Consider the following 12817-nt stretch of genomic DNA (forward strand, 5'->3'; position numbering starts at 1 on the left):
TGATTGGTTTAGGGTGTGTTGCACTTTTAGAGTGATTCACATATAAGGTTCTTATTCAGGTGTGATTACTTGGTATTATAAACAGGTAGATAATAAAGCATAATAATCAATTGAGCACACAAAGAATGATAATTGGCATACTGTTAACAAGTAAAGAACAGTGGTCAGTTTTAGTACTATATGGCATGGTTAATGATTGATTATCATATACTTTAAAAGAATAACTTTTGAAGAACATGCACTTTGATAAAGAACAAGTATGGTAATTAGGTTTGTGGGTTTTATCGTCCCTCCGGATGAGTGTTGGATTCCGGCTAAAACCGACCCCGTCAAGCTCTCCATCGTCCCAGTTGGCGGCATACACATCTTCATCGGGGAAACCGTCGATTCCGACGGAAACCCACTGGTAAGTAGCGCCGACGCGACCGCCGCTGAGCGGGACGCAGTCGCGAAGATCCGATCTGAGACGCAGGAACTTCCTAGCGAAGATTCCGCCTTAGATCTGAAAAAGTCAAAACCCACCCAATCCGCCCCTGAGCAGGAAATAACGGTGGAAGACCAATGCAGATCCGCCTGGGTCTCCCAGGTGTTAGAGAAGCAAAGGTGTCACTTCGTGCACTTCTTAGCCCATACCGCCGGAACCGCCCCTCAAGAAGCCGGAGCTGGTCCCGAGCAGGTCGAGGCCCCGGAAAACAACGCTGCTCCGGATCAGCAAGAGGCTGTCGGAGAAAGCGGAGATCCGGTTGAAGAGTCGATTTTGGGAAACCTAAGCCCAATCTCCGGAGACACCCAATCCATGGACACTGAAGAGTTCGATCGCAAGGTGAAGGAATATGGATACGGTGAACAGCCTGAAGTTGATTCCGCCCAGCCAAAGCGAGGTACTTGCAACCGTAGCGGCGCTCGGGAGAAAACGGATCGAAGAGGCGGGCACCCAATCCGACCCCCAACCATCCCACCGGGGATCTCCAATGTCGCGGGAGCGACCTCGTAGGGATTCTTCCTCGGAGAGCCTCCTGTCGCCTGAAGAGATGGTCGCACAAGCAGGCATGGATGCGGTTTATCGCTCGGATATTCTTAATAAACCCATCACTCCCGAAGACGTAGAAGCTTTAGAAGCTAAGAGAGTGGAGCTGCTGGCGACGGCCAAGAAGTTTAAGGACACCGCAGCCGCCATGCTGGAGGAAAGGAAGCATGCCGCAGTTTTTGTGGAAGACTTCATCCAGCGTGAGCAGGAGGTGGACGAAGGACTGGCGAAGGTCAAGGAACTCCGAAAGCATTGGGAGGACAAGATCGTTGAAGCTCACCAGGAGGTCGAAAAGGTCCGGCGTGAGTTGATAGCTCCCCGCAGGATCACTTTCGCAACTCCAACGGAGCAATAGCCGCTCGCAACCCCAAAGGACAATATGACGAAGGCTGCAGAGATCTTGAAGAAAAACAACGAGGAGATTGACATCGACTACGTTCGCACGCTCGTCGCTTCAGCGGTCAAACAGCAGATCAAGGCAGATACTTCGCGCAAGTTGGAATCTAACCCGGAGCAGTGCGTCTCCACTGCGCAGAAGGGCGCCCACGACAATCGTCATCGACATGACGAATCGCGAACCGGATCCTCGGAATGCAGAAGGAAAGCCAGGGAACACCCAAATCCAATCCCCGTACCACCAAAGACGCCACCGTCAGATCCGAGAAAGGGAAAGGATGCAATGTACTCTGGACGAGACAAGTACCGCAACCCCTCTCCTCCGCCTAGTGGTTACCCGCGTCCCCCTCGCCGCCGTAGTCCAGCCGGAAACACCAGGCCTCAGGGGCATGGTGGAATAGTTATCCGCGACAACGTGCTGCCCTCAAGAAACAGAAACGAGGGAGCGCACGCCGGAACCTCGCCGGAATCAGAACAACGATCGTGAGCCCGAGCCTAGGAGGAGTCGGAATGAGGAGCGCGACCCGAAGCCCCGCCGGAGCCGGAACGACCAGGGCAGCCAGCGCCACGGCGAAGGCAGCCACGAAGCCGGAGCCGGCACCGGGAGGGCCGGGGAGAATCTGAAGGCGGAAGCAAGAGGTCGGATCGGCCCCCTCGCAGATTCCCTCACCACCACCTAGCGGTGGCGGCGGAGGTGGAGGCGGAGGCGGCGGCCGGAGATCTCGCTCTCACTCACAGTCCCCTCGCCACGGCTCGCGCGACGCGCGGGAACGCCTCAACGAATACAGAACCGACTACATCGGACCGAAGTGCTTTGGCAGGATGATTCGAGAGGAACCAAAGCCAAGGAGCTCCCTAAAGCTACCCGGAAACCTGAAGCATTATGATGGCACCGAAAGGCTGGACACCTGGATTGAGGATTACTACAATGCAGTAACCTTCGCCGGAGGAACCCCTAATATCGCTCGCCGCATGCTCCAGCTTGTACCTTGTAGGTCCAGCCCGGATCTGGCTCAGCGACCTCGAGAAAAACTCCATCTTTTGCTGGTTTGACCTGAAGACCGCTTTCGAGAAACACTTCAGAGGCACCTACAAAAGACCTGCCACGGCAAGCGACTTACAAGCATGTATCCAGAAGAAGGGAGAATCCTCAAGAAACTTCCTCACACGATGGTTGGCATTCAGGAACGAGTGCGAAAACGTCGACCACACCACTGCCATGTACGCCTTCATTGGTGGACTGCAAGAGAGGAGGATTGCTGAGGCACAAGCTCACCTGTTTGGCTAACGCAAATAAACCGACTTTGGATGAGATGATCTCCATTGCCGGCCGACCATACCGCCGCCGATGATGACGCAGGGCGGTGATATCGCAGCTACAACAATCCGCCTACACCAACAAAAGAAGAACCGTGATAACGGCGGCAACGGCGGCCATAAACGCAAAAACCCCGATGACCGAAGAGTGGCGGATCCGACATGGTCGCCATGGCGTTCCAACGCGGAGGTTCGAGGAGGCGGAAGAGGACGCGGCCGTGGAGGCGGAGCCGGCGGGGGTCGCGCAGCATGGCACTGAGGTCACAGCTGGCGGATCCCGCGCCCCGCAAACCTACGAAGAGTATAGAGACATGCCATGCCTGTCCCACTTGGATCCGGCTACAGGGAAGTCCACTCACACCAACCGCAACTGCAAGTGGGTCAACGACCTAAAGAACGACCCGGAGGCAGGATACAAGCGAGCCCGGAAGCACCGCCCACGCGGCAAAGGAGGCAAGGGCAAGAACAAGGACAAGGAGGAGGACAGTTCCGAGGCGATGGACGAGGATGATAACTCGCCGGATCCCAAAGCCGGATCCGTAGGTAAATCCAACCCCTTCGAGAAAAAGAGCGTGGGGGCTTACCACACCTTCCTCGGAACCCCAACAGTCCGCGCTACAAAGTCAGCTACCCGGATCCTGAACGCCACAGTTCCGGCTGTGCCGCAGTATGTCAAGTGGTCGGAAGTTCCATGCACATTTGACAGGGAGGATCATCCCGCCATTGTGCCAAAAGAATACTACGCCTTGGTTGTAAGTCCCCGCATAGACGGGTATGACTTCTCCAAGTGCCTCATGGATGGTGGAGCCAGCTTAAACATCATGTACCTGGAGACTCTGGAGCGGATGAACCTCACCAAGGAACAGCTCAAACACAGCAACACTGAGTTTCACGGCGTGGTTCCGGGTAAGAAGGCGAACTCCCTCGGCAGTATCACACTTCCCGTGGCTTTCGGCGATGTTCACAATTTCCGCGAAGAAAAGATCACGTTTGAAGTTGTGCCCTTCAAGAGCTCCTACCATGTTATCTTCGGCAGGCCCACCTACCACAAGTTCCATGCAAGAGCGTGCTATATCTACAACAAGCTCAAGATTCCGGGTCCTAACGGTATGATCACCATAACCGGAGACTACAAAAAGGCTCACGAGTGCGAGTTGGGCGAAGAGCTGAAAGGTTACAGAGCCGCGGTGGATCCGACTGAAATGCAGACCACCAAGAAGCAGATCTCCGAACACAAAAACTCCTTCAGGGCCGCGATAGAGACCAAGAAAGTCAGCTTCAAGGAAGGCGACGATTCCAAGCAGGTCTCAGTCGGAGCCAACATGGACCCCAAATAGGAAGACGCGCTCGTCGAGTTCCTCCGCGCTAACATGGATATCTTCGCATGGCAACCTTCTGACATGACCGGAGTACCAAGGGAACTCGCCGAGCACTACCTCAACATAAACCGGGGGCTAAACCGGTGAAGCAAGCTATGCGACGCTTTGGAGATAAGAAGCGCCGCGCCATAGGAATGGAATTAGCAAAGTTACTAGAGGCAGGTTTTGTAATAGAAGTAATCCACACTGATTGGGTCGCAAATCACGTCCTTGTACCCAAAAAGAATACTCGAAATACTAAGAATGTGCATCGATTACTCCGGCTTGAACAAACATTGCCCGAAAGATCTGTTTCCCCTGCCGCGCATTGACCAAGTCATTGATTCGACGGCAGGGCGGAACTTCGTGTTTTCTTGATGCGTATTCCGGGTATCACCGGATCCGGATGAAGGAGTCCGACCAAAAGGCGGCCTCATTCATCACCCCATTTGGCACTTACTTGCTATGTTACTATGCCCTTTGGCTTGAAAAACGCAGGTGCCACCTACCAACGTACGATGCGGCGGTGCTTGAAGGACCGGATCGGTCGGAACGTACACGCCTACGTCGACGACATCGCGGTCATGACTCGGAAAGGATCCGACTTGATCAGCGACCTCACAGAAACCTTTGAGAATCTCCGTCGGTACAAGATGATGTTGAATCCGCTGAAGTGCGTCTTTGGCGTGCCAGCCGGAAAACTCCTTGGCTTCATTGTTTCTAACAGGGGCATTGAAGTGAACCCGGAAAAGATCAAGGCAATTTTGTGCATCAAAAGGCCAACTTGTCTCAAAGATGTGCAACGACTCACTGGTTGTGTCGCAGCAATCAGTAGGTTTGTTAGCCGTCTTGGCGAGAAGGCACTTCCCCTGTACAAGTTGTTGAAGAAAACAGACAAGTTTGTCTGGGACGAGGCAGCGGATGCAGCACTACAAGGGCTGAAGGAGATACTTACCTCCCCACCTATCCTAGCAGCTCCAGGAGATTCAGAGCCTATGCTCCTTTACCTGGCAGCCACCAACAGGTCATCAACCTCGTCATCGTGGTGGAACGACGAGGAAGAAGGTCACGAACATGGAGTCCAAAGGCCGGCTTACTATATCGGCGAGGTCCTTACGGAATCCAAACAGCGCTACCCTCACTTTCGAAGTTAGCCTACGGAGTATTCCTGGGCAGCAGGAAGCTGAGACATTACTTCCAAGAACATCCAGTAACAGTCGTGAGCAAGGATCCGCTGTCAACGATTCTCAACAACGCTGACGCAACAGGACGCACAGCAAAATGGGGCATTGAATTATCCGCCTTCGATATCGGCTACAAAGCCAGGACCGCGGTCAAATCACAGGTCTTGGCGGATTTCGTTGCAGATTGGACAGAAGCTCCGGATGCTAGTCTGGAGCCGGAACCAGAGACATGGGTTATGCACTTCGATGGATCCAAGCAGCATCAAGGCTCAGGAGCCGGAGTCACCCTGAAGTCCCCTACCGGAGAAGAACTGCAGTACGTTTTGCAGATACACTTCGAAGCTACAAACAACATGGCGGAGTACGAGGCTCTACTACACGGACTGCGCATCGCTAAGGAAATAGGGATCAAGCACATCATCTGTTGCGGAGATTCCGACCTGGTGGCACAGCAAGTAGCCGGAACCTGGAACGCCAGAAATTCCGTCATGGCGGCTTACAGAGACGAAGTTGACGAGATCGCCAAGTGCTTTCTAGGATACGAAGTCAAGTATGTCCGGAGAGACGACAACGCAGCGGCAGACATGCTATCCAAGCTCGGATCCGGCAGGAAGCCAATTCCGCCTGGAATTTTCCCTGGAGCATCTCCGGATACCCTCGGTGAAGGGCGCTAACCCGGAAAACCCAGAGGTGGCAGTGTCTCCGGCCAAAGAGGTGATGGCCATCATTCCGGCTTGGACACAGCCTTTCCTGGACTACCTCATCGATCAGAAGTTGCCGGAGGGCGAGGTCCTCGCGCGACAGATCATCAGACGAGCAAGATCCTACACAATTGTTGATGGACAGCTCTACAAACGAAGCGCAACAGGGGTATTTCTCAAATGCGTCTCCAATCAAGATGGCATTGAAATCCTCAGAGAGATCCACGCAGGGGATTGCGGGCATCATGCGGCTCCTAGGTCACTCGTTGCAAAAGCTTTTCGGCTAGGCTTTTACTGGCTTACAGCCAAAGAAGATGCTGACAAGATAGTCAAGACCTGTCGAGGTTGTCAGTACTATGCTACTCAACCAAACGCTCCAGCCCAAGAGCTGAAGACCATACCTATCACCTGGCCATTTGCGGTCTGGGGGCTCGATATGGTTGGTAAGTTAAAAAGATCATCTCCTCGCGGTTTTGAATACCTATTGGTCGCTGTTGACAAATTCAGCAAGTGGATTGAGGCAAAGCCGGTGAGAAAAGCCGACGGTGCTACGGCACTAAAATTTGTCTCGCAGCCTCGTGATGAGATTCGGCATCCCACACAAGCATAATCACGAGATAATGGCACAAACTTCGCTCGGGGAGAATTGAAGGATTATTGTGAGACAATGGGGATTCGATTGGACCTCGCATCCGTGGCTCACCCACAATCCAATGGTCAAGTTGAAAGGGCTAACGGTCTAATATTATCGGGAATCAAGCCACGCCTCGAGGAACCGCTGCGACGAGCAGCTGGAGCTTGGGCTGACGAGCTGGACGCTGTCTTGTGGAGTTTGCGAACTACCCCTAACAGGTCAACAGGGTTTACTCCATTCTTCCCGGTATACGGATCCGAAGCCGTGATTCCTTCCGACATCATCCACGATTCGCCGCGAGTTTCCGCCTATAATGAAGAAACAGCTGACGAGGTCAGACAGCTATCTGTGGACCTGATCGAAGAAGCTTGGAATTTAGCTGACCAGCGCTCCGCCATCTACCAGCGAAGCTCCGACGATATCACGGTCGTCGAGTCCGGAATCGCTCGTTCATGGCCGGAGACCCGGTTCTCCGCCTCGCCAGGTGAAAGATCACAAGTTGCAATCTCCATGGGAAGGACCCTTCGTCGTTAGCAAAGTGCTTCACAACGGATCGTACTACCTTGTTGATTTCCGAGAGCTGAGGGACAGACACTGCTAATTGGCGCCGGAAACGCAAGCGTGAGGATCCGGAGGACATCTACGACGAAACAGATCGCCCTTGGAACATTGCACAGCTACGTCCTTTCCACACTTAGCATAGAATTACATACCTTGTAACAATATTATACATGATCAATGAAATAAAGCTTTTGGTTCACTCTATGAGTCATTTACCTCCTTTACTTGTTCATTTTAGATCATGTGTGTTTTCCGACTAAAACCGCGAAGCTGGATATTTCCGCCTAGGCGTGTATAAAAAGTTGTGGTTTTCAAAAAATCGTCCTTTAGGACGTAAGCTTAAGTTTTCTGATTAAATTGTTATCTGTTGCGAACTCGTGGATTCCTAGTAGCGATTTCCGGCACCTATGCTTGGGGGCTTGTTTCCGCGGTTATTGACGGATTACCATTGGGTTTCGTCGCCGCTGGCGAGCGTTTCCGGCTAAGGTCTTCCGGCTCGCGGAAGGTCAAGCGAGCAAGCCGGAATACAACGAAATCAGCACTTGCTTTCCGACACAAAACGAAACATGCACATAATATTAATGGATAGCAGGATAAGTGTTTCCGCCCCATGCATAAGTCGTTTCGTCCCTAGCTACTTAAGAATTTAAGTTATTCATTACAAACCCACTCCGGGGCCAAAAGTGATGCAACACTGTTCACTGTTTCACAGGTTCTCGGAGGAATGCTCTTCATCAGAAGCAGTGTAGGCGGAGCCGTCATCCGAGCTGTCGCCTGAGCCGTTGCCGTCGGAGTCGGAGACTTCCTCGTCATGGTCAGCGCTTGACCCGGAGCCTTCCTCGTCGCCTTCCTCGGCAGCCTCTTCTCCCTCTTCCTCCGGGTCGGAAAAGCCTTCGGGAATATCATGCTTGTTGTACCAGAACGAGTGGTTAACTCGTCCAGCAAACAGACGATCAAATCCCATAGCTTCCGCGAGGAGATGTCTCATGCTGGTACCCTTGGGGGCTCCGCGTGCGACGTCTGCATATTTCATGGTGGGGAAGTGCGCTTTGCAGGTGGCTAACACGAGGGCAGCAACTCCGCGAGACGAAGACTCCTACCAATCTTTGATGAGCTCCGGCACGTTCTTCATGAGATGTGTCATGCGGTCAATCACCGTTGTCTTGGCTTTCTTCAGGTTAAGGGACTTGGCAATTCCGCGACATGCTTCCATGAGATACTCGATTGAAGTCCGCGCTTCCTCATATGCCTCAGTCCTCTTGAGGGTTGATTCTTTGGTCCATTCGAAGCCAAGACTTGCTGCAAATTGAAGTGGATCAGTTTCTTCCGCGGACAGAGACAATTTTTATGAAGTCGGAGATTAAAGCAATAATAAAAAAGGGTCCTTACGGAAGATCATCTTGTCAATGGCTTCCGCCTCCGCCTCCTGGCTCTTGTTTTTGGCCGTCAAGGTGGTCACCCTGTGATGGCTCTTCTTCAGTTTTTCAGCCAGCTCCGCCATTTCGCGGGAATGTTTCTCCGAGAGCTCCTTCTTCTCTTTGGTTTCCTTCTCGGAGGTTTCCTTCAAAAAGCTCTTCAGAGTTTCATTTTCCGCCTCCAACACTTGGACCTTGGCGGATAAGGCGTCGATGGTGGGGCGCTTGTCAGTTTCTTCTGAGGACAGAAAATCCCACAAGTTATGTGTTATGATTGACCATAAAGTACAAATTTAAGCAACTCGGATTTCCCACCTTTCAAGCGGGTCTCCAGGCGGAGTACAACCTGTTGACTATTCTCAGCAGCCATACGCAGCCCTTCTATCTCCGTCATTTGCTCCAGCACATGAACGCGCAGATCCTCGTGCAGCTTCCGCGTGCTCTGAGACACAAGGAGGATTAAGCCGGAAATTCCAAATTCTGGGGGCTGGTGAGGAGTTCAAAGTTTTGGATCGAGAAAAATTTTAAATTTCCGTCTAAGACAATTGTTGAGAGAAGCATCGGCTAATACATGTTACACGGAAAAATGTCTGAACCAATGCTTGGGGGCTAGTGTACCTGGCGCACCTCCTTATGTTTAGCAAAGAAGATCTTGAGATCACTCTCAAGGTCGGAGAGCTCCTTCATCTCCGTGTCCGCAGGCCCCCACACCTTTTCCATCATCTCGGAAACTTTCGCATGGCGTTGGGAAAGGGTGAGCTTTTGCAGAGACGGAGTAGGTTGAGGGTCAGCTTGGAGCGTGCTGGAAGCACGAATCAGCTGTACTTTCTGCTCATACTGCTCAGTTGTAGGTTCGGCGGAGGTGGCAGTTGGTTGCTCAGGCGGAGGTGTAGATGAAGATGCGCCTTTCCCGGAACCACCGTGACCAATCGGATCTTCAGGAAGGTCGTCGATGTTAATAATGTCCTTGGGATCCGGTTTGGTGGCGGAGGAAGCCTTGGGTGGAACTTCAACTTCTGGTGTGACTGGTATGGAAGCCGGAGACGGCTTCGTTCTCTTCTTGGGGGCCTTAGGGGCCTTGGGGGGCTGGCTTCCGGAACTTCTGTCACGAAAATAACGGAGCATTATGATTAAGTATATGCTGATTCATGATGGCGGAATATCTTTACTTCGGAAATCTAGCGCTTACCCGGAAGGTTTGAAAAACTGGTGGATTTCTGGTTGTGCTCGGTTGCTCGTGTCGATGAGTTTGAGGCGCTTTTTCTCCGCCTCCGCCTTGCGAGTTGCCGCGGTGCTGAGCACGTCGCGGGCACGTTTTGCTGAAGGGCTGGTGGGGGCAGGCCTCTTCCTCTTAGCGGGGCGGGAAGCCTCGGGAGCTTCCGCCTCCGATGCGGCTTCCGGATCCGTGTTGCCGGTGGAAGGAACCCGGATGATAGTTCCGAGTTCGCTTTCTTCGAGCGCCTCGAGCTAATACAGAGTTAAACACTTAGACAAAAGTTTGAATGCAAAGAGAAACAGATTACAGTCAAGCCGACGTACCGCGGTTCCGGAACCGTTCGTATGAATATCTTTGTTGCACGCGTGAACGTGAAGTTCACGTGGGATCTTGATGAGGAGCCGGATCCTCTTGTCAATGGCGTCGGCGGAGAGATTGTCCTTTGTGGCGCGCATCGGGTCGTCGCGCCCTGTGTACTGGAACATCAAGCGGTCCCTATGTTGAAGCGGCTGGATCCGCTTGGTGAACCAGGAGAGGGTCAGGTCCTTCCCTGTCAGCCCCTCCTCCGTCAGCTTGCAGATCCGCCTGACGGCGCGCGTGAGCTGGAGTGACTCGGAGAGGTGGGGGCAATGCGACCATGATGGAAGCTCGGTGGCGGGGCAGTTCTTGAATGGCGGTAGCTTTCTTGCGCTCGCGGGGTCGGAGATGTCCTTCAAATAGAAGAAGCCCCCGGACCAGTACCGCGCGGATTCGTGGCGGTCGGTGTGGGGATAGACGCGGCCCGGGCGGATCATGAAGGTGATGGATCCGCATGTCGCCAGCTCGGTGGACTGCCGGATCCTCTCCTTCTTGACAGTGAAATAGTATTGAAACAGGGAGAGCTCGGGAGTTACCCGGAGATGGCCCTCGCAGAGAGTGACGTGATTGCTGATCGCAAGCACGCTGTTCGGCGAGATGTTGTGGGGCTGGAGCCCATAGGCCTTCAGGATTTCCAGGAAGAAGTCCGAAGGCGGAAATGAGAAGCCCCGCTCCACTAGCGCTTTCGTCAGCACCATCTCGTCGTCTTGGGGGACTGGAGCTAAGGCATTCGGAGTTGTCCTCCAGCTTCCGGGTTGCAAGAAGCCTTCTCCCTCCAAGTTTTGCAGCTCAGTCTCTGTGGTGGTGCAGGGCCACCATTTCCCTTTGGCTTCCGAATCCCGTTGGCGGGCTTTGGATTTCTTGGCAGCAGCCTCTTCCGTTTTCTTCTCCGCCTCGGAGGTCTTCTCCGGAACAGCTGAGGTACCTTCGGTGTCCTTGCCGGAATCCTTAGTGGGATCCAGCTGGACTGGGACGAAGGGAGGCGGAGCGGAGGAGATGGGCGTCGCCATGATCGGCTCGCTAGTGGGAGGCGGAGTCGTGGAAGACATCTGAAGATATAAAAAAGATCGCGGAAAAATGTTATTTAGTCGGATCCAGCAACGTCTTCTCCAAATTCATCCCTACCAACTACGGCGCGAGAGCAAGGTTCGAGAACTCACCGTAATGGCTTTTGCGGTGGTTGGAGTCGCCGGCGACGAGGTTTTCGCGCGGTGGCTCGCTGATGTTAAGAACAGGATGAACTCGACGCGGCGGCGAAGCGGCTCCGGCGAAGCTCCGGCGAAATTCCGGCACGACGGAGAAGGAGCTCGAGGCGGCGCTTGGCAGAGAGGTGAAGAGGGGGGTGAATGAGGGGTGAGGCGTCGACGGCGGATATTTATAGGCCGGCGGGACGAGATTCGTGCTCCGCATCCTGTGGTCGGAACGCAAGCGTCGCACCGTTGGATGCGTGACACGTGTCCCAAACCCTAAACGGTAAAAATGGCTAGAGATAAGTTACCGCAGAAATCGCGCGAAAATGGCTCCGGACTGGCGGAACCGTTTGAGTCTTTTAAAGATTCCGGGTAATCGCGTGAAGATAAAAAGCTCTCATTCACAAGCAGGGAACTAACCCGGAAACGTATCCAGTACCGTCGATGGATGAAGTCCCGCAGGATGGGAGCATTTTCCGGCTAAAAGTCGGGAAAGGAAGAAAATGTGAAATTGGAGTTCTTCAAGTTTCTCCGCGTTACCAATATTGTCGGAGATCATGATGGACTAGCGAGGCGGAAACAGCAGGTGAAACTCGGAGAACTCTGGGGGCTACTGTTGTGGGTATACTTCTTGGGTGTACCATCGACAGTGCCTAGATCCGGCAAGCCCGGGTGGCCCACAGATGGTGATGAGGCATGTGGCCCATCGGGCGGCCCAGTTGCTGTTGATCATGAAGGAAGAAGACCGGCCCAGGATCAGTAAGCCGGATCCGCACCGACATTAGGAGGAACCCGGATCCGTGGAAGCCCATGAGGAACCCGGATCCAGTACGACGTATATGGAAGGCGGATCCGTGGAGTACACGGCAAGACATTGTACCGTAGTTAGGCTATCTGTAATCCGGCTAGGACTCTTCATGTAAACCCTAGATCCGTGCGCCTTTATAAGACGGATCCTGGGAGCCCTAGAGGCACAACCACAACTCATTGTAACAACGCGAAAGCGCCCAGATAATTCCAGACAAGCAGCAGTAGGCCCTGTCATCGTGCGGGTGTTCCGAAGCTGGGTAACTCGCGTACCACCGTCCCGTGTGCACTCCGCCCTATGGCCCCTACTTCTTCTCCCCCTCGTGAGGATCCCACCTCCGAGGTACCGTCGATTAGGCAACGACAGGTTCGGTACCGGCCAGGGTCCAGAGGCTCTCACAGCCTGTTACGGTACTGGCCCCGGTAGTACCGCTCCACCTTTTTTTTTCTTTTTCTTTAAACGGCGATACGGAAAAAACAATAACTCGAGATAGGAAACTCCGACTGCGGTGAAACCAATTTTGTTGGAAAGAGGGAGACAAGAGCTACCACTATACAAGGTGAAAACATGGAAAAGAGTGAGTGATGATTTTCTCATGGTCATAGAGGTGTAACCTTTCAATATGTTATATTGGGAAAATCATCACACTCGCA

The sequence above is a fragment of the Lolium rigidum genome, chromosome 3, assembly GCF_022539505.1.
Source record: "Lolium rigidum isolate FL_2022 chromosome 3, APGP_CSIRO_Lrig_0.1, whole genome shotgun sequence".
NCBI lineage: Eukaryota > Viridiplantae > Streptophyta > Magnoliopsida > Poales > Poaceae > Lolium > Lolium rigidum.